The following is a 21,973-nucleotide window of genomic DNA, read 5'->3' as shown; positions in this document are numbered from 1 at the left end:
GCCGACTTGGCTCCTCCACTCGACTCCACTCGGCTCCTTCAAAAAGCAAATGACCAATTGGGACCAAACTATTCCCGGGTCAAGCTGGAGTGACCGAGTGGGAGTGAGCGAGTGGTTGAGATTTTGGGGTATTGGAATTCAGCTTCAGTCACTTGATGGAGTGGCTGGCACCACTCAAAATACCATGACTTTTATTTTTTTTTTTTACATATGATCTTTTGATATTAATATATATATTATATATATATATTATATTATACAGGATAGACTTTGAAGGCAGGGCATGATTTTCTTTTGTTAAAATAAGTGTTAAATAGCTCTATATTCTGAACATTCATTGCTATAGAACGTTTGTTCAGTAACAGGAGTCTCTGTCTCTCCAGCTCTTTATTAAACAGAAAATGCATTTTCAGGTCAGGGTATCAATTTTATCCAATCAGGATAGAGAACTCACTCACACAGGATACAGATTAAACAAGTGAAATTTGAAGAGCTGACACAAATAAATGAGTAGACAAAATTGGAACTGGAACACTATACAAATGAAGATGATAAATGGCTACTCTCTCCTGATTGGCTGACATTTTGTCATCTACCTGAAATGCTTACCTGAAAATGTATTTTAAGAGCTGGATAGACATGGAGACCCACCCCTGTTACTAAGCAATCACAATGATTTCTATCAGAATATAGTGCTTTAACCTTTTAGCTTACCCTACCTTTAAGGGAGAATAATCAACTTTATACAAATGTTTTCTTCATGATATATATTAGAATATCAAATATATCCATATACACTTAATATTGTTACAAAATACGAACATAAAATGTATTGTCATTTCATTCTTGGTTCTATGTCTTGGTGTCACCTCGACCCATGATGGACTTCTTAGTGTTTCTCTCAGGTTTCAAAAGGATTATGTAACACTTTGGCCCAAACAGTGCCACCAAAATGCCAAAACTAGAAGCTAAAATAGCAAATACCTCCACTACATCTGCATATTTTCCTGGAGAGCTGATATATGCTGGTATGAAGGCTATCCACACAGCACAGAATATCAACATGCTGAAAGTGATTAACTTGGCTTCATTACAATTGTCTGGAAGATTCCTTGCCATGAATGCTAGGACGAAGCTGAGGAGTGCCAGTAAACCAATATAACCTAACAACACTGCAAAACCAACTGTTGATCCCACCACACACTCATAGATTATCTTATCAGTGTGGTATTGTGTATTTTTATGAGGAGCTGGTGAGGCAGACACAAGCCAGGCTGTGCAGATTGTTGCCTGGATGGAAGTAAGAGCCAGAACTGTTCCTCTCTGCTGCATAGCACTACCGAACCACTTCATAATGTCTGCACCCCCAGGCTTGGAGGCCTTGAACACAGCCAACACCACCATAGTCTTTATCAGGATACATGAGACAGTCACACAGCACAAAGCTGATCCCAAATGCTGCATGCCTCAGCTGACAAGTCCAAAGTGTGGGACGGCCAATGAACAGAAGTGAACACAAGAAACATAGTTTGAGTGACAGCAAAAGAAGGAAGCTGAGTTCTGAGTTGTTGGCGCGTACCATGGGTGTGCTTCTATGATAGATGAAGATTCCCAGGACAATGGCACAGGTAAGTGTGCCCAGCAATGAGATGGTTGTCAAGGAGATACCCAGGGCCTCATGGTAGGAGAGGAACTCCAGGCTCTTAGGGACACAGTGGTCACGCTGGGGACTGGACCAGAAGTCCTCTGGACAACTGGTGCACTCTGTAGAGTCTAATGAAGATGACAAGATTAAACGGACAGACAAGTACAGTATCGTCCTAAAGATACACTACTGTTCATTTCTACATAACTTAAACCTACCCGTCTCATTGCTGATCTCTCCCTCAGAACAAGCAATGCAGTCAAAGCAGCAGACAGGTTCCCCTTTCCTTCTGGCCACACGGGTTCCAGGTGAACAGCTCTCACTGCACACTGACCGAGGAGGCTACAGAGCAAAGTAGCAATGATCAATTTTAGTCTAAACTGAATTACATTCACATCATGAGCTCAGTATTCGCTATATTAGACAGCTGACCTTTTTAGATTCAAAGTTCCAGAAGATTCTGTCTTCATCCAGGATGAGTTCTTCACCTGCGGAGGCTAACTTCTTGACCACGCCTACATTGTGAACCGTTGTGCTTCCATCAGGGAGCCACGCCCAGTTCATGACATCATAGATTGGTAAAGCATCACCATTCTCATCAAATGATACATGATCACCAAATGGTGTGGAGAAGTTGATCTTTTCCAGGTAATACACAAGCTAGAAATGGTGATGAGCAAAATTGTGAAGGGCAAGAGACTATAAAACCTATTGTAATATACACAATAGTTACAATGACAGGGAGTGTTGTGTTTTGAGTAGCTGCTCAAAATATTACTTGTGCACTGTACATAAGGACATTTATTTTGATGAACAATTTGCATTTGACATTATTCAGGCGCCACTGCAAATCAGGTTTATTGGCAATATTCAATCACACAGTTGTCAACTGTATGAAATAAGCAATAACAATAACAATTTAAATAGCTCAACACAGCTAATATTACAAGTGGTTTCTCCAAATTCAACACAAAATTACCCGTTTAATGACTACTGCAGGCTCAAAATTATTCCACCCCTTCATGACAAGTGTCTTGAGTAATCTTTAGTGTTCTTAGTAGAGCACCCTTTTGCTGTTATGACCTGCTGCAGACGTGATGTATAGCCAGCTTCTGGCAGCATCCTGGAGGAACCCATTCCTCATGTGCAATGGCCTCCGTTTCACTCATATTATTGAGTTTGAGTTTTGCAACCACCTTCTTCAAATCCCACCAGAGATTTTCTATGCCGTTCAAGTGAGGAGACTGTGAAAGCTCAGTCACTGTAGAATATTCCAAGCTTTACAGTTGGAAGCATTGTTCGCAAATTCAAAGTTAAAGAAACAGCGGCTACACTAAAGGAAAATCTATCAACTGCTGCCACCAGACTGTTGAGGGGCAGAAGGTCAAAAACCCTCGAGTGACTTCAAAAGAGGTTTGAGGTTTCAGTTTGCTCAATAAGGCTCATAATGCCCGAACTCCAAGACACACACCACTACTGATCCAAAAGCACAAAAAAAAACATTCTACTCCAATATGCTCAAACCCATAAAAATAAGCCACAGAATTTGTGGAATTCTGTTCTCTGGAGTGATGACACAAAACGTGAGCATTTTGGGCATATGGATCAGTGGTATGTCTAAGAAGAATGAAGCAATATGCTGAAAAGAACACTTTGCCAACAGTGAAGCATGGGGGTGGCTTAATGATGCTCTGGGGCTACTTTGCTTCCTCTGGCACTGGAAAGCTGCACCGTGTTGAGAGCAAGATGGATTCAATCAAGTATCAGGAAATCCTAGGAGAAAATGTCATGCCATCTGTGAGGAAGCTGAAGCTTGGGCATCACAGGACAATAATCATAGACTTTGTTGTGTTATCCTTTTAGCTCAAATGTCGTGACTACCTCACGCTGTTTACATATCTGTCTAATAAAGTATTAAATCACAATTATACGTTAAGTCTATTAAGGCTTGGTTTCAGAGGAAGTTCTGGAAGATTCTAGAGTGACCATCACAGTCTTCTGACTTGAACCCCATAGAAAATGATGGAATTTGGAGAAGGTAGTTGCAGAACACAAACCCAAGAATATTAGCAGGGATGGAGTATCAAAGACACTTGTCATAAAGGGCCGGACTCATTTTGAACCTGCATTAGTCAATCTTGCGTTGAATTTGGAGAAGCCACTTGTAATATTAGTTGTGTTGAGCTATTTAAATTGTTCTAGTTCGATTCGTTCATTTCAAACAGTTGACAGTTTGAGAATTGTGCCAATTAACCTGATTTGCAGTGGGGACTAAATAATTTCAAGTGCAACTATGTATGCTTCTTGCACATTTGATACTACTGAAAAAGATATGCATACCTTCTGCTCTTGCCTGTTTTAACAATTTTGTGCATTAAAAGAACTAAAAAAAGAACTTCAAACTAGAATGCGCTGGCAAACTGTGATGATTGACAAAAATAAATACAAGTATTGAGTTTTGAGCTAAGAAACTCTCAGATTTGAAACATTCACTGTCTGGGAGTTAAATAGAGGGCATTATGTTTGTTTTGTTTGTTGCTGTTTTTTACCAACATGGGCTTCTGTGTCCCAGCATGTAACTACCTCGACATATAAGTACTGTATATACCCCAAAAAGCCTTCTGCCAAACATCGACACACATTTACAACCAGGCAATTAGTATCACTATACCTGTACACTATAAGATAACATAATATTGCATTTTTCATCCTACTATATCTTTTTTTCTTGCTTTTTAACAATGTCATAGTCACAAATTCATTATTATTCTAAATGTGAACCCAACTAGAAACATCAACAGGTAACCTGTGAAATAACATTAAACCTGCCATGGCTGAATTGTCTGCAAACTGGCGCAGCTGTGCCCAATGAAAGGCCCTCTTCCTGGCACACATCGTAACATGTCATGGAGAGCATGGGCCAGAGCATACACAGCCTTGTACACATTATACTCTGGCCTAAGGTCAGACACATCCAAAAGGGTAGTTTCTGCTGTTCCTAGGTCCTCTTGTCCAGTACACACCCCTCCACCAGCATCCATCCACTCTGACGGAAGGGGAGGAAATTTACACTGAAATGTGTTCTCCCAAAACTGCCTCGTCTGAAGGAACAGGATACAAACATACATCTAATAGCTTGTGAATGAAAACAAAATTGCAACTTAAATACAAATTGAACCAAAAGACTCACTATGGTATTTTCAGGGCCATTGTCAGGGTGTATTTTTACCAAGAAGTCCTTTAGACCTGGTATCTCTCCACGACGGATGGCAATGCCCAGGGTGCCTCCCAGGTACGGCATGAAGTCTGGAGTCTGGAGTATAGGATCTGTTGTCCAGGCCTCACTGGCCATCCATTGCAGACCTGTCACATTCTGCTTTACCACCTATACAGACAGACAGACAGACAGACAGACAGACAGACAGACAGACAGACAGAGATACATACATACATATATATATATACACACACATGATTATTTGTGTGCTTATTATGCAGATAAGTATTGAGATCGAAGGCAACAAATGTACAATTGCTGAACATTTAAATTGATTAATCTGAGAAAGTGGTTAAATTGCATAGCAGTTCAAAACAAGACGGGCCTAATAACAGCAAGACCTCCTTGTGACTCTCTAACGTAATATTATTGAGATCATATTGATTGCACATTGGTAAGAAATGTTGATAGAAATGTTTTGATTAATCATAATTTGTCTAATGTCCTAAACCTGCTTTAAATGTCAAATTAATATAATAGCTGTTGGTATAAGACATATGTATGCAAAGGGTTTTAACATCACTTGAAGGCCATCTTTCCACCTTGGACATTACACAAAGGCCAGACTGCCCCCAACCCCAGTGCAGTCATGAACTTTGAACAAGAACTGTCTGTAGCCAAGGCGTCACTTGCACATGCAAGTTGTGTCTAACCCATCCTGAGAAACTGTCTTGTTATGGATTCCTGGAGCCTTCCTATAAAGTTTTGCCCCGAATCATGGATATGATTCCCAAGACCAGCAGCTACCAGCCTGGGTCCTCTGACGTCATCAAACTGCCGAGAGCTATATGGCAAGATAGCTCTGAAGACATCCTGCGAGGTCAAATCCCCCCCCCTCCTACTGGAAGATAACAGACTGTTCCTCCTTTTAACATCTGAATCTCTCTCCCATAATCCAGTTATGACATTTTTACTTAACCTGAAGGATCGCTTTTAGATCGCTATTTTTGTATCGCCTTTATATCTCATAGCTCTGTGCAAACTCAATATAACTGCAATTAATTGTAACTGTAATTAATAACTCATTTTGAAATAATAATTACCCTATTTTGATCTGTCGTTGTCGTCTCATTTATTATTACTATACCTTTATAGTCGATCACCTTTTTACTAATTACACCTTCACAGGGTCCGGGTTTCAGTGATAGCTTGGGCTAATTAGGGCATAATATTGCCCTCATTATTCTAAGTTATCAAATGGTCCAAAACGAGCACGGATAAATACGACTTTTCGTGAACGAGCGAATTACTAGGATTTTTTATATACTCGGAAATATATTTTTCATTTCTTCGCGGAATACTGGATCCTGTGATCGGTCTACTGGAAGGGTATAGTATGGTTTATTGACTTTGCACATTAGAGAGGCATTGTGACAATTTATAGTTATATCATATAACTGTAAATTGCCATAAATTAAACTGTTCACTTTAGATATAAAATTGTTATAAATTAACTGTTAAATTTAACCATCCCAAAAACTAATTCCATTTTCATAATTAAAATCAGTGATCTTATTAGATTCAGAATTAGACTTCCTAGGGTCTCTCTTTAATTTTTGTCATGGCCCAAAACCAGACAGCCGAATTCATAGTTACACCGGAGCAGAACATTTTAATGGCCGCTGGATACAGAAGATGGTATCCCGAAGATAAAGACAATATTATAAACACACTCCCTAATATTCGGTCAGAGCCCGACAGATGGGAGAACGCTCTTAAAGCGACAATCGAAGAACTAAGGCTCAACACCATAGAATGCAGAGATTTAATTACCCAGTGCATTCACACTTGCGGTCCTACCCTTAATAAATTTCTTATTTCGGAAGGCGTTATTGTTAAAGATCGGAATGGTTTCCCGTTCCGATATCTCGGTGTTTGGATAAAGGGAGACCCTCCAGCCCCCCAAGTACTTCTCAGAGATGAGCGTCACGAGGAGGCTGTAGATAAAATGATAGATAACGCCAAGAAATTGATTTGTATATGCTTCCCAACTTAAAACAGAAAGAATAATGTAACGCCTGCCTGCCCTGACCCAACGCTGACTGTATAAATCATTCTTAACTCTGTGTGTCCGACGGGAGAGCAAATCTTATCTCTTTGTCGGCTATTCAACTTAGTCGGTTATTAGAACATTCCTGTGTCTCATAAATTTTTCTATCTACTGTGGTCATTATGTAGCTCGTTATTCATTTTCATCTCTAAATTCAGAGTGGAGCGCTACACTCTAATGTATTTTTATTGTCTCTTTCTCTCACCGCCTCCGGCCGGGGTGGTGCGGGGGGTGAGCGTTTAATATATACATATATTTATTTACCTTTGACCGGTTTTATTTTGACCACTGTAGATTAAAATCATCTTATCCATTTAATATATTGAGCTTTAACAATAATGTTTTAATGCCTTAATAATACATTTTATATTCCTTTCTTTGAACCTTCTGTTCTGTTCTAATTCATTGAACCAGTAAATATTTTGCCTTAAGCTCCATAAATTCAGATAATTGTAAATACTTTGAATGCTTTGAATGTTTATGAATGTGGGTGAGACTGCGAGAAGAGTAAATTATCTCTTTCTCGGTTGCGCTCCATAATTCATTTCCTTGTAGCCTGCCGTTAGATCAGGGGTGTCAAACTCAATTTGGTGTCCGGGCAAGATTGGTCAAATTGTGACTTGAGGTGGGCAGGAACCAGTTGCGGATACACATGCGCGCTCACGCATTCAGTTATACAGCATTGTTTTTCAATCTGTTGTCTGAACTTGTCTCAGAAAACAAACAATGCAATTTGTAACAATAATAATAATTATAATAATTATAATTATTATTATAAACCATTTTAAGTAGAATAATTCAATATGAAGTTAAACAATACCTGGTAATTTGTGTGGGTTGTTAAATAATTACATATATAGAACAGTGGTGTAAAGTAACTAATTACATTTACTCAAGTACTGTACCTAAGTAAAGATTTGAAGTAGTTTTACTTTATTAGAGTATTTCCAATTTCCAGAACTTTTACTTCTACTCCACTACATCTCAGTCACTGCTATAACTACAGCGACCAGGCAGGTGAACACGTCATCTGCTGTTGTAGTGTCTGTCATAGGCACCAGCCCCACAAACTCCTCAGTGACGGTCAAAGATGCATCAACACCACGAATTTCCATGATTTTTCAAAAATAGCAGATCTACAAGCAGATCCACTTTATATCTGCTATTTTTGAATAGCCAAATAAATCTTAAAATTACAGAGATGCTTTCCCCAGATAGAATGTTAAATACACTCTGAGTTCAAATAACACTGAGGATTTCACTGGGCAAGCTCCTGAGAAATAAAAGAAGCAGCTTTGATACATTTATTTTTTAACACATATATGATTAATGCTTCTAACTACCTATTATATATATAATAATATATAATATAGACATAAAAAAGTTAGAGAACCACGTTATAGCAACATAAGTGTTTCAGAAAACTGTTAGCATGTAGGAGACATTTGTAAAGATTTCCATGATTTTTCAAATATAGCAGATCTACAAGCTCACAGTGCAGCACTCAGTGCAGCACTATGAGCTTGTAGATCAGCTATTTTTGAATAGCCATATAAATCTTAAAATTACACAGATGCTTTCCCCAGATAGAATGTTAAATCCACTCCGAGTTCAATTAACACTGAGGATTTCACTGGGCAAGCTCCTGAGAAATAAAAGAAGCAGCTTTGATAGATTTATTTTTAACACATCTAAGTCACTTGCTGCTTCAGACAGAGAGAGAGAGAGAGAGAGAGAGAGAGAGAGAGAGTCTGACTCCTGTGTGAGGATCAAAGAGTATAGCCATTACTACTCGACTAGTAGTTGAATAGACTCTTAACGAGCCAATCAGCCACAACATTCCACAGCTGGGGAGAGACAAAGCGGGCCATCAAAGGTACTTGCTGCAGCCAAGTAGCCCGTGGCGGAGTGGGGGAGATCTGCTTGGACGCTCAGCAAGGCAATGTAAACTCCGACTCTATGTCTGTTAGATGTAGTATCAATTTACTATTTTTAAAAGTATTTCCTGGGCCGCCATCGACCTTTCCGTGGGCCGCAAAACGCCCGCGGGCCGCGAGTTTGACACCGCTGCGTTAGATAGATGACTTCATTTCCCATAAATCATTGCGGGCTTATACTTCCGGGGCGATTTATGGGAAACCCCGGTAGCTTCTGTTTCCGGGGTCATCTAGCATGCAAAACATATTTTGTAGAACTCGCTCGTCAGAAACTAATTCATGCTAAAAATACAACGCTAACCTTTATATCAGATTAATGCTTACAAGGAATCTTTTGGTGAACCTTTTTCTAAATACAGATATTTTTTTATAGATCGTAGATCTGTGTTTTTTTTGTATATATATACATACGTACAGTATGTGTACCCCGGCATGGGTCTACCTTGATGCCTGCAGGATGCGTACGTATGGATATAAATACCAGTAGTTCTTTGTATCTGTGGGTATATGTATATCGACAGGCATATGTATGTATGTGTGTATATATAGGTATAACTGCAAGATACCATTTATGGTCAAATCGCTCATTTTCCTGACTTTTATGTCGGGTCAACAGAGGGATTGTGATAATCATAGACATTACGTTTCAAGAGTTAGATCTTTTTCTTTTAATTGTAATATTGTTTCATTTATGTTACACAAACAAGACTTTATGACAGACTACTCCTTAATTTTGATTTAATTTTATTTTGTTAATTTTGATTTAAACTAAAATGTTTTATAACCCCCTTAAATTCATGAAAAACATTCTTGAATGTATATATAATGTATATATATATTTTGTATATATGGTCTAGACGGTCACTAATATAACTCATCATTTATTTTCGTTCTTCAAAACTTTTTGAACGGGGAAGCTTTTCAGGGCTTTGAGCGGGCATAACTCTCTCATTAGTCTGTTAGAGCGCCCGCCTCCACTGCCATAAAGAGATTCTAGACTAAACGTTCTTAAAAATACAATATTTCACTATATATCTATCTCTCTCTCTCTCCATCTCTCCATCTCTCTCTCTCTCTTTTTCTCTTCCTTCCTCTCCGCGGTAAACATTTAGGCTGCTTGAGAGCAGCTACTCTTGTGCTATGATAAAGCGTAGGATGATGACGTAAGAAGGTTATGTTAACCGCACACGATCTGTACTGGACATCCTCCATATTTTTTTACACTGGTGTTTGACTAAGCAGCTGGATATTCTCATTTCTGAATATTTCCAGTTATTTATTTATATATAGATACTTGTATGAGTATGTATATATGTATATGGATTTATGGTGTACCTCTGATCATATCATCTAGAATAACCCACGATCCAAACCTTGGGTGTTCGATGAGTTTTAGGTACATGTATAAATCATTATGCTGGTCTCACACCAGGGGAGGGTGGATCAAGTGTAGATAAGTGTGCGACCCCTCGTCATTCGCGTAAATTAATTTTGTGGACTATGAAACATAGGTTAATGTCTGTCACGGGAACTAATTATTAATCTATTTTACTCTGGTAGGATTGATGAATATTGGTCGACTTGCATTCACAAATTATTGCTTTTCGTGGATATGTTTTTCATAAATTATTGTACGTGTGGTAGACCATTAATCGATAAAAATGGTTGATTTAAGCAATCACAAGAGCTCATTCGTCTGCTAGACAGACTAAGTCGACTATTAAACTCAACCCAGATATGTGATTACTTTCTGTGGTCTCATTAAAGCTGCAAGAAGCAGCCCTTATTTTTTTTCCCCTCTCACTGCTCCGGCAGTGAAAATGGAAACACATCTTAAACTCTCCCTCTGTAACCATATTTTGACTGTTCTAGTTCCATCTCTCATTAGACACATGTATGGGTATGTCTATATATATAGACATATTCCTTAAATAATAAGTTCTAAATTTTTTTTGATTTTCTTTAATGGTCTCTCTTACACTCCATTTGACTCAATTACCCATAATTCATTCAACAGGAAGTATCAGCTTCCCGGCCACGTGACTTTACCACGTCACTCCTACAGATTCCATTAAATTCCATACTTATCAGTGAATATTACATTAAATACATTACAATATTATAATATTCTTTATACTATTCTTTGGAAACATTTTAATGATGAATAAGAAGAATTATTTTAAAGTTTTAAAGATATTTGATCATTTTTAACTAAACTTGTAGATCTGCTATTTTATTTAAAGTTTTAAAGATATTTGATCATTTTTGACTAAACTTGTAGATCTGCTATTTTATTTTTTTTCCAAAGTCTGTGTTTTCTTTTCAATTTATTTTGATGTACTTTATCTAACTCTAACTCTTCGCAACGAATATGTTTATTTAAATTTTGTCATTGTTATATTTTAATTTTAAACATTTTAATCATGGTTCTTTCATATATACTGTATCCATGCGATGTCCTGCCATGTATGGTTATAGGTATATGAAGGTATTGGAAGGTTTAAAATTATTATATATATGTATATAGATATATGAATATATGTATTTCTTTATTTGTTTTCCTTTTGTACTGTCACTTTTGTTGTTTGTCTATTTTCAGAACAAAACACAGTATGCCTCACGTTCCAGGCCAATTCGTATTGCGCTGTAAATAGACCTCGGAGGTAAGTGGGGTAAAACCCCACAACTGATTTACATATTAATACGAATCCTGGAATGCATTTGTTTGTTTTTAGTTTAGATGAAAGATAAAAGGATAAATGTACCCTTCAGAATAAAACCTTAAATGAATTTCCATATTTTCTTTTACAATTGAATTTTCCCATTGTGTTTTCAATCTGATTTGTTTCTTTTCCATGTCACCTCCATTACACATTGAATGTGACAAGGGGAGAGATTTGTAGATTTGATTTTTTTGAATATACTTAGATTGAAAACATTTGAAAATTACACAAACAGTTTGTATTTACTCAGGTTGTACTTACTTAATCCATTAACATGATTCCTCCTACCAAAATAAACCCATGTACATGCAATCAGGAAGTATTACAATCGGGAAGTATTTCCTGGGTTTTGGGGCCATTCCACTGAGTTTTTCCCTAAATAAAGTAAAGTTATTTGTTAGTAGGGATGTGAATGGTTAATCAACTGTTGCTAAAGGCCGCAGGTGGAAGGCTAGACACAGATCAACCAAACCAATCAACCAAAACGGGCTATGGGTCATTAACAGGTGCTAAAAAAATTGATTAAATCCAAACGTATTAAGAAGATTTGTTTTGGAACGGTACATTAGCTGAGATTTTTGAATTATAATAAAATTATTTGTTAGTGGAGATGTGAATTGTTAATCAGCTGTTGCTGAACGCTGCAGGTGGAGAGCTAGACACGACTCCACTAAACAAAAGGGAATACCCGGGAAAAACTTTGTCGTATGTGTCTCGAAATCTCATGAACCCTGTTTTACTTCCTAATTGAATGAATAACCATTATATACAGTCCTTTCAAAGAAGTAAAAACATTTCTAAGTAATATCTGTTAATAACTTATACAACCCCTTAAAAAAAATATATATATATAATAATAACTTATACAACCCCTTACATTTTTTTTATTTTATATATCTATATATTAAATACATAAATAACCATTTATTTTTTAAAGGCATTAAGCCACTCTGTCACAATGTAAGGTTTATTAATCTACAATTCGATTTAAATTATACAGTCCTTAAAATATATTTGTACTTCCAATCCATTTGCCCTTTAGGTCATTTGAAATCTCTGTGTCCTTACTTAGTCACTGTAAGATTTGCCTGTCTGTGTCTGGTTTGGTTTGAATAATGTCACAAGGTACAATCAGCTTGCCCTTTGACCCTATCCAAATCATGATAAAGAGGTAGGCTTGATAGAAATGTTTTGATTAATCATAATTTGTCTAATGTCCTAAACCTGCTTTAAATGTCAAATTAATATAATAGCTGTTGGTATAAGACATATGTATGCAAAGGGTTTTAACATCACTTGAAGGCCATCTTTCAACCTTGGACATTACACAAAGGCCAGACTGCCCCCAACCCCAGTGCAGTCATGAACTTTGAACAAGAACTGTCTGTAGCCAAGGCGTCACTTGCACATGCAAGTTGTGTCTAACCCATCCTGAGAAACTGTCTTGTTATGGATTCCTGGAGCCTTCCTATCAAGTTTTGCCCCGAATCATGGATATGATTCCCAAGACCAGCAGCTACCAGCCTGGGTCCTCTGACGTCATCAAACTGCCGAGAGCTATATGGCAAGATAGCTCTGAAGACATCCTGCGAGGTCAAATCCCCCCCCCTCCTACTGGAAGATAACAGACTGTTCCTCCTTTTAACATCTGAATCTCTCTCCCATAATCCAGTTATGACATTTTTACTTAACCTGAAGGATCGCTTTTAGATCGCTATTTTTGTATCGCCTTTATATCTCATAGCTCTGTGCAAACTCAATATAACTGCAATTAATTGTAACTGTAATTAATAACTCATTTTGAAATAATAATTACCCTATTTTGATCTGTCGTTGTCGTCTCATTTATTATTACTATACCTGTGCTGTTCTTGCCAAAGTGAGTGCTGAACTTCAGCTCAACAGCGAGCTAAACTCCACTTCCCATAGAAATGATGACAGAGTCGTGATGTAAAACTTGTTCTTTTACTGAAGTTCTTCATTATTACAGGTCATGGAGTAAAAACTGAAATCAAACATAAGGTACAATGTCACATGAAATGCTGTCATTGTCCTCTTTACAGTATCTTGTAAATACAATCCGTTTTTAATACAAAATGATCATTAACTGGCATTTTTAACATCAACTTAATTATGCATAAATGAATTGTCACTAAGACATGAAATTATAGCTTCCACATGAATTTTAACTTACAGCATTGCCTCCTGGTGAAGGCATGTAGAAGGTTACTTGAATAACATCCAAAATTGGACACAGAAATGAAGCGCATGCACTCTCAGCTGCTTCTAACATAAAAGTGCTGTTTGCAGGCTCACACAGCTGCTCTGTAGTCAGTGCAATTAACTTAACTCACACACCTGCCTTAACTTAACGACCTCTTGTAATCAAGAGGGCCTAATGTCACAGTGACCTCTTCTTGCCAAGAGGGCCTTTCAAGATGAAGTCATTCCAATCAACATAGAGCATGAAACAAAAATGACATTACAAGTCAACACACTCCCCGCATGACCTGTATGAGGTCACTATCTTTAACTTTTACAATGCGGGTTCTGAATATGAACATCAGTCCTCTTTAGGTATAAGCAAAACTATTTCAGTGACTGGTCTACGAAAAGTCTTTGCACAACCTTGATCCGTGGTCTTCACTTCCACCTTGCGTACCTTGTCGTCTTTCCCAGGGAAGGTGGCGTTGACCACAGCCATTGGCCAGTTGTTGCGACCAGCTTGATTGTCCTTCATCAGGACAACATCTCCTTCTTGAAGGTTTCTTTTGGACTGTGTCCATTTCTGTCTGCGTTGCAAGGTTGGTAGGTACTCGCGACTCCAACGGGACCAGAATATGTTGGCCAGTGCCTGAACTTGCCTCCATTGTTTAGTGTAGAGATCTTTTTCTGTGAAATCCCCTAGTGGGGAGGAGACTGCAGCCTTCTGGGTGAGGATCATAGAGGGCGAGAGTATGAATGGGGAGTCCGGGTCCGTTGATACTGGGATGAGTGGTCTAGAGTTCATAATCCCTGCCACTTCGGCCATCAGTGTGCATAGCACCTCGTGGGTCAGTTGGATGTTCTCCTGGAGCAACATGGAATCTAGAATCCTTCGAGCCATTCCGATCATTCGCTCCCAGGAGCCACCCATATGTGAGCTGTGAGGGGGGTTAAACTCCCAAGAGCACCCTTGATGGCTAAGGTACCTCTGTACACTGGTGTCTTTCTGGTCTACGCTCAGACCCAACTCGTTGCAGGCTCCTATAAAATTTGTACCGCAGTCTGATCGCAGTTGTTTTGCAGGACCTCTGATTGAGAAGAAGCGTCTGAGAGCGTTGATGCAACTTGATGTATTCAGCGACTCGATGACTTCGATATGGACAGCTCTCGAACTCATACAGCTGAAGATTATTGCCCATCGTTTGCTCTCTGCCTGTCCTCCCCTTGTACGCCTTGTCACAATGGACCAGGGCCCAAAAACATCCAGCCCCACGTAGGTAAACGGGGCACAAGTTTGGAGCCGCTCTAGAGGTAAGTCTGCCATTCGCTGCTCTTGGAGTTTCCCACGGAGCTTTCTGCAGGTTACACATTTGTGAATTACTGAATTGATCAGTGCTTTTCCACCCAAGATCCACAGGCCTGCTGCCCTCACCGCTCCTTCCGTCAAGTGACGGCCTTGGTGTTTCACTTGATGGTGATGGTGTCTTGCTAGCAGTAAGGAGACGTGACTGTCTTTGGGTAAGATCATTGGGTTCTTTTCTTCCGCATTCAAGTGTGCATACTTCAGTCGGCCTCCGACGCAGATTAGATCACCCTCGAGGATTGGGCTAAGCCTCTGAAGACTGCTGCTCTTGGGAATCAGTTTGCCTTGTTGGAGGGCTGCAAGTTCCTTTGGAAAGACTGCTCTTTGAGTCGCTCTGATGACGACCCCCTCTGCTTGGGAGAGTTCGTCTGGTGTGCGAGGTAAGTTACATTTATGCCACCCTTTGCATTCACTGACGTTCTGTCGTTTGAAGGATCTTGCAATGTGGATTAGAAGTGCTACACCTCTTATGAGAGAGTTGAAAGTGGAAAAACGCTGAAATCGCTGTGTGGTAACACCGTTTTCTTCCAGCTGTGTAGCGTAGGTCTTGACTTGTGGACGGATTTCGTTGTCTGTTTCAGGTTCAATCAACGCATATGATTGAGTCTTTCCTTTTTCTTCAACAGGTGTTTTCTGCAAGAAGGTAGGTCCCATGAACCATGTGGTCTGCCCCAGGTGGGATGCAGGTACAGAGCGAGACGCATGGTCAGCTGGATTGTCCTCTGTAGGTACATAGTGCCATTGTGATGGTTTTGTGGACTGGCGGATGCGCTGCACCCTATTATGAACGTAGACGTAGAATCTCTTGGTCTCATTGTATATGTAGCCTAGGACTACTTTGCTGTCGGAGTAGAACTTGGTTTCGTCCAGCTTGACATCCAATTCATCTTGAATAAGCTCCGCCATCTCTACAGCCAAGACTGCTGCACATAGCTCGAGTCTTGGAATGGTCGGCTCAGATTGAGGTGCTAACTTCGACTTTCCCATCACAAAGCCTATGTCAACTTGACCGTCTTGTTGTACTGCCTTTAAGTATGCCACTGCACCGATGGCCTTCATAGATGCATCGCAAAACACACACAACTCTGTGTGCACTGCCTTGCTGAGGGAAGTTTGTGTGTAAGCACGTGGCACATGCAGGTGTTTCAGGTCCTGGAGCGTGTCTCTCCAAGCTGCCCATTTTGCTAGCTTCTCATCTGGAATTGGCGTGTCCCAATCAGACTGGTCAGCAGTAAGTTCTCTTAGGAGAGCTCTTCCTTGGATTGTGACCGGAGCCAGCAAACCCAAGGGGTCAAAAACACTGTTTACCGTGGAGAGAACTCCACGGCGGGTGAATGGCTTATCTACTGTAGACACGGCAAAGGTGAATGTGTCTGCAGTTATCTCCCATAAAAGCCCTAGACTGCGTTGGGTAGGTATAGCTTCACCACCGAAGTTGAAGTCTTTCACGGCTTCAGCGCAGTCTTCAGGTGCCAAAGCCTCGAGAACATCTTGACTGTTTGAGGCAAACTTGTGGAGACGGAGGTTTGACTCCGCAAGTGAGGCTTGCGTCCGCTTTAGCAGGTCGATGGCTTCGGCGTCGGTCGTTACAGACATGAGTCCGTCGTCAACGTAGAAATGTCTTTCTATGAATTGGACAGTGTCGGCTCCATATTTTTGTTCACCCTGTCTGATGGCTCTTCTGAGCCCGTAGATAGCCACGGCAGGAGATGGGCTGTTGCCAAAAACGTGGACTCTCATTCTGTACTCGATCACTTCTTTAGTTACATCGTTGTCTTTGTACCACAGGAATCGTAGAAAGTTCCTGTGGTCCTCTCTCACCTGGAAACAGTGATACATGTGTTGTATATCTCCCATAACAGCAACCCTTTCCTTGCGGAACCGAATCAGCACACCGAGGAGGGAGTTATTCAGGTCGGGGCCTGTGAGGAGCACGTCATTGAGAGAGACCTTGGAGTACTGGGCGCTGGAATCGAAAACCACGCGGATCTGTCCGGGCTTTTGAGGATGGTATACTCCAAACGACGGCAGGTACCAGCATTCCTCGTTTTTTCCCAATGGAGGTGCTACCTCGGCGTGCCTGTTCTGGAAGAGCTTGCTCATGAAGGTAACGTATTGAACGTGCATTTCTGGTTTCCTTTTCAAAGATCGCTGGAGAGATGTGAAGCGACTGACTGCTTGCGCCCTGTTGTTGGGTAAGCGCTGGCGTGGCTCTCTGAAAGGCAATGGGGCTATCCAGCTCTTAGTTTCATCCCTATAGACTTCTTTGTCCATTATTCTGATGAAGACCGTGTCTTCTATGGATGGCGCAGGCTTATTGTCCGATTCCGTTCTGTTGAATACTGTTTGTCCTAAGGTTGCCTCTGTTACCTTGCTGGACCTGGAGAGACTGTCGCGTGACTCCCCGCCATGACAGATCTTCTCTTTAACGTGCATGAAGCTTGTGCATGGTTGGAGGATTGAAGGGCGGCCGTTTTCAAGCACATGGGTCTTGAATGTTGTCACTGTTGGCTTGTGCGCGTTGCCCAAGCATACGTCTCCTACCAGCACCCAGCCCAAGTCGAGACGTTGGGCGAAGGGGGCATCGTGGGGCCCGCTGACTTGTTGTCTCACTTTGTGTAGTCGTATGACGTCTCTGCCAAGCAACAACAGGATTTCTGCTTGTGGGTCTAGTTCTGGGATGTATTCTGCAACCTTTTTTAGGTGTGCGTGATGCAGGGCTGCACTTGGTGTCGGGATTTCAGACCTGTTGTTGACAATCTCGTTGCACTCAAGAAGTGGTGGTAGGGGGATGCTGAGATTGCCATCTAACGACTCGATCTGGAACCCTTTGGCTTTCCTGCCTGATGTTTCAACAATGCCGGAACATGTTTTCAGGAAATATGAAGATGGTTCAGCCTTTATGTTAAACAGGTCAAATAAATCAGATCTTGCTAACGACCGGTTGCTCTGGTCGTCTAGTATCACATATGCATGTATAGCTTTGTCCTGAGCGCCTTCTGGATATATCTTTGCTAGACAGATCTTAGAGCACGATCTTCCGACTTGGCCGAGACCACATACCTCTGTACAGCTGGAGCTGATGATGGCTTTGCTAGCCTGGTCATCTTCCTCCTCCCCGCCATTCTCTGCTGAGGGTGAAGAGGCCCTTGATGTCTTTAACGCTGGCCCGGGATGCATGGCCGTTACGTGAAAGCCGCTGTCACACTCCTCACACTTTACTGCATTTTTGCAGTCCTTTGCTAGATGAGCGGTAGAGGACACACATTTGAAACATATTCCTTTCTCCATGAGAAAGGCCTTCCTGTCCGGGAGTGTTTTGTTTCTGAATGTCCTGCACTTCCTCAGTGGGTGTGAAAGTTTGTGGATTGGGCATGTTTTACGTGGATCATTGTCGCTTTTCACAAGGTTGTCTGCATCGGGTTCTGCTGTGGAGACATCGGTCTTGTGAACTGTGATTGGATAACTGGAGCCTTGACTTTTAAAGGTAGGTCTGTCTGTTTTTGCAGGTACAGTGCCACTGCTGGAAAGATGAAAGCTTGGGTCGTTACGCTTTCGTGCTTCGTAACAGATAAACCCGGCAAAATACTGAAATGGTGGGTAACAGCCGCCATTTTCCTCCTTCCATTTGGAGCCAGTAGACATCCATTTTTCTTGGAGCCCGTAAGGTAGCTTCTCGACAATGGGGTTTATGCCCCGTGGAGTGTCCAAATAAGACAGCCCCCTGAGATATCCGTCCTCCTTTGCACCTTGGAGCTCCATGAGTAGATCTCCTAGGTCTTGTAACTTTTTGTGGTCTTTCGCCATCACTCGTGGGAAGTCATCCAGCCGCTTGAATAGAGAGTGTTCTAATATTTCGGGAGCTGCATAACATTCACAGAGTCTTTCCCATGCCTTTTGAAGAGCTGCTGCTGGGTTATTTACATGCACGGAGCGCATTCGTTTGACATGTGCGCTGGATTCCTTACCAAGCCACTTTGTCATTAAATCCAATTCCTCTGTTGCTGTGAGGCCTAATCCTCTGGTAGCATTGGTGTAGGATGAGTACCAAGCACGGTAGTTTTCGGGCCTGTCATCGAACTGATATAGGCTTGAGCTCACCAAGTCTCGCCGAGCCAGGAGGTTTGCAAGTGGTTCACTGGTAAGTGCCTTGGCATTAGCTGCTGGTGTACCTTGGGGGGTGTATGGCAGGGCGGAAACGTTCAACTTAGAGTAATCCCTGCTTGAATGTCCCTTATAATCATGCTCTTTTTTAGGGGACTTGTATTCCATTTTAACAGGACGTGGTGTGCTTGTATCCTTGATTCGGTGTTCGACTAACACTTGTTTGCTGCCGGATTTAGCATGTTGTGGTGAGCTATCTGTTGGTGGGCCTTGCTGTGGCGATGGAGAAACGACAGTTGTGCTTGGCTGTGTTGGATTATTGCCGTCGACACAGTCTTGCGGTCGAGAATTCACTTGTGCGGATGGCTCATTACCAAATGAGCTAAATTTTTGTTGAGATTTTACAAACTCACTTGTCCGCTCCATTTTATCCTCTTCTGAGATAGAGTCTAACACCATAGGGTCATGAAAGACTTCGGCGGTCTCCAAAACTATTGCCTCTGCAACAGCTGCGTCTGCTTCACGCTTGAAAGAGAGCACTCCCATTTCAGCTTCGAGTTTAGCTGTAGCAAATTGTAGCTTTGTTTCCATAGCTGCCTTTTCTTTTTCCATAGCAGCCTTTTGATATTGCATATCTGCCTCCATAGCAGCCTTTTCCATCTTGAGTTCAGCTTCTTTTGTTGCATAATCTGCTCTTACTTTGGCAGCCTCCGCTCTTCCTCGAGCGCGTGCAGCTGCGCTGGCCGATGAGCCTGATGTCCGTGAGCTCCTCTTGCTTGAAGTTGAAGATGTGTCGGTTTTATTCGATGCCATCTCTCTTCACAGTTGCAACACCAGTTGAAGTATGCTTTTTTACTGTGCTGTTCTTGCCAAAGTGAGTGCTGAACTTCAGCTCAACAGCGAGCTAAACTCCACTTCCCATAGAAATGATGACAGAGTCGTGATGTAAAACTTGTTCTTTTACTGAAGTTCTTCATTATTACAGGTCATGGAGTAAAAACTGAAATCAAACATAAGGTACAATGTCACATGAAATGCTGTCATTGTCCTCTTTACAGTATCTTGTAAATACAATCCGTTTTTAATACAAAATGATCATTAACTGGCATTTTTAACATCAACTTAATTATGCATAAATGAATTGTCACTAAGACATGAAATTATAGCTTCCACATGAATTTTAACTTACAGCATTGCCTCCTGGTGAAGGCATGTAGAAGGTTACTTGAATAACATCCAAAATTGGACACAGAAATGAAGCGCATGCACTCTCTGCTGCTTCTAACATAAAAGTGCTGTTTGCAGGCTCACACAGCTGCTCTGTAGTCAGTGCAATTAACTTAACTCACACACCTGCCTTAACTTAACGACCTCTTGTAATCAAGAGGGCCTAATGTCACAGTGACCTCTTCTTGCCAAGAGGGCCTTTCAAGATGAAGTCATTCCAATCAACATAGAGCATGAAACAAAAATGACATTACAAGTCAACACAATACCTTTATAGTCGATCACCTTTTTACTAATTACACCTTCACAGGGTCCGGGTTTCAGTGATAGCTTGGGCTAATTAGGGCATAATATTGCCCTCATTATTCTAAGTTATCAAATGTGGTGTTGATCGGTGAAGTGGTTTGCGAGAATAGTCAGACAGATGGACGGAAATACACTCTTCTAGGCTCTTTGGCGTCACGCCATAATTCAATTGCAAACTATTTTCTAGATGCAAGGATGTCAATATGAATAATTTCCTTCTAGGAATCCTTCTATTTATAATCATGAATCCCTAAATTAACATGTATCATATCCAAACCTCCTCCATGAGATTAACCATATTGCTCCCATGTTCAAATGCAATGACCACACGAGCTGTGGATTTCTTCATCACAGTGACTATCCTCTGAAGTTCAGCTGTGTCATGGTCCCAGGGCAGAACCTCCACGTATGCCAGACAGCCCAAACCAGACTGGGCCAGGTCAGATTGAAATGACTGGGCAGCATTGCGGCCATAGGCATCATCAGTAAACAGCAGTCCTACCCAGGTCCACCCGAACCGCCTTATAATCTGGAGCATAGCTTGGACCTGATGGATAAAGAACGGAGGGATAAGACCTGATTAGGTTAGATTTTTCACTTACTGTAGTGGCAAATCAGTGAACCTCCTGCATAGATCCCAGCAGTATCATACACAAATGAGAAATGAGAGGCGATATGCAATATCAATTAGGTGTGTGTGTGTGTGTGTGTTTGTGTGTGTGTGTGTGTGTGTGTGTGTGTGTGTGTGTGTGTGTGTGTGTGTGTGTGTGTGTGTGTGTGTGTGTGTGTGTGTGTGTGTGTGTGTGAGAGAGAGAGAGAGAGATATGTACTACTTGATACCAACAGATGTTTTGTCTGTAGAAGATCACCTGGAAAGCATCACTTGGGATTGTTCTAAAGAAAGAAGGGAACTTATTCTGGTCACTCAGACAGGAGCAGGTGGAATAGTAACTTACCTAAAAAAGACACAAAAGATATGTTCTGCAATATAGTAGATTTTCTCTGAACAATTTCCCCTTGCGAGCAGAACATGTTAGTGGAGCAGAGCAGGGAGAAATACTGCTAACACTCAATCCTCCACTAATCCGCTCAAACTCGCTCACCACTCACCTAGTTTTCCCCCCGCTTGATTCACA

At 41.0% G+C, this 21,973-nt stretch overlaps 1 pseudogene across 1 annotated transcript in view; it reads right to left on the bottom strand.

Annotated features, from left to right (window-relative positions):
* Window positions 1-852: 852 nt before the first annotated feature.
* Window positions 853-21,973, bottom strand: part of LOC311039091 (extracellular calcium-sensing receptor-like) — a 26,782-nt pseudogene continuing 5,661 nt past the window's right edge. Inside the window, exons 3-9 of the transcript in view lie at window positions 21,707-21,793; window positions 21,115-21,384; window positions 4,836-5,030; window positions 4,471-4,746; window positions 2,078-2,305; window positions 1,864-1,987; window positions 853-1,773 (exon numbers count right to left, since the gene is read on the bottom strand). The product of the transcript in view is annotated as an extracellular calcium-sensing receptor-like (transcript). The remainder of the gene's footprint in view (window positions 1,774-1,863; window positions 1,988-2,077; window positions 2,306-4,470; window positions 4,747-4,835; window positions 5,031-21,114; window positions 21,385-21,706; window positions 21,794-21,973) is intronic.

Source organism: Gymnoscopelus microlampas (assembly GCF_963454915.1).
Source record: "Gymnoscopelus microlampas genome assembly, chromosome: 22".
Lineage (NCBI taxonomy): Eukaryota > Metazoa > Chordata > Actinopteri > Myctophiformes > Myctophidae > Gymnoscopelus > Gymnoscopelus microlampas.
The sequence above is the reverse complement of the archived record's forward strand: the minus strand, read 5'-3'. Positions and strand labels throughout refer to the sequence as shown.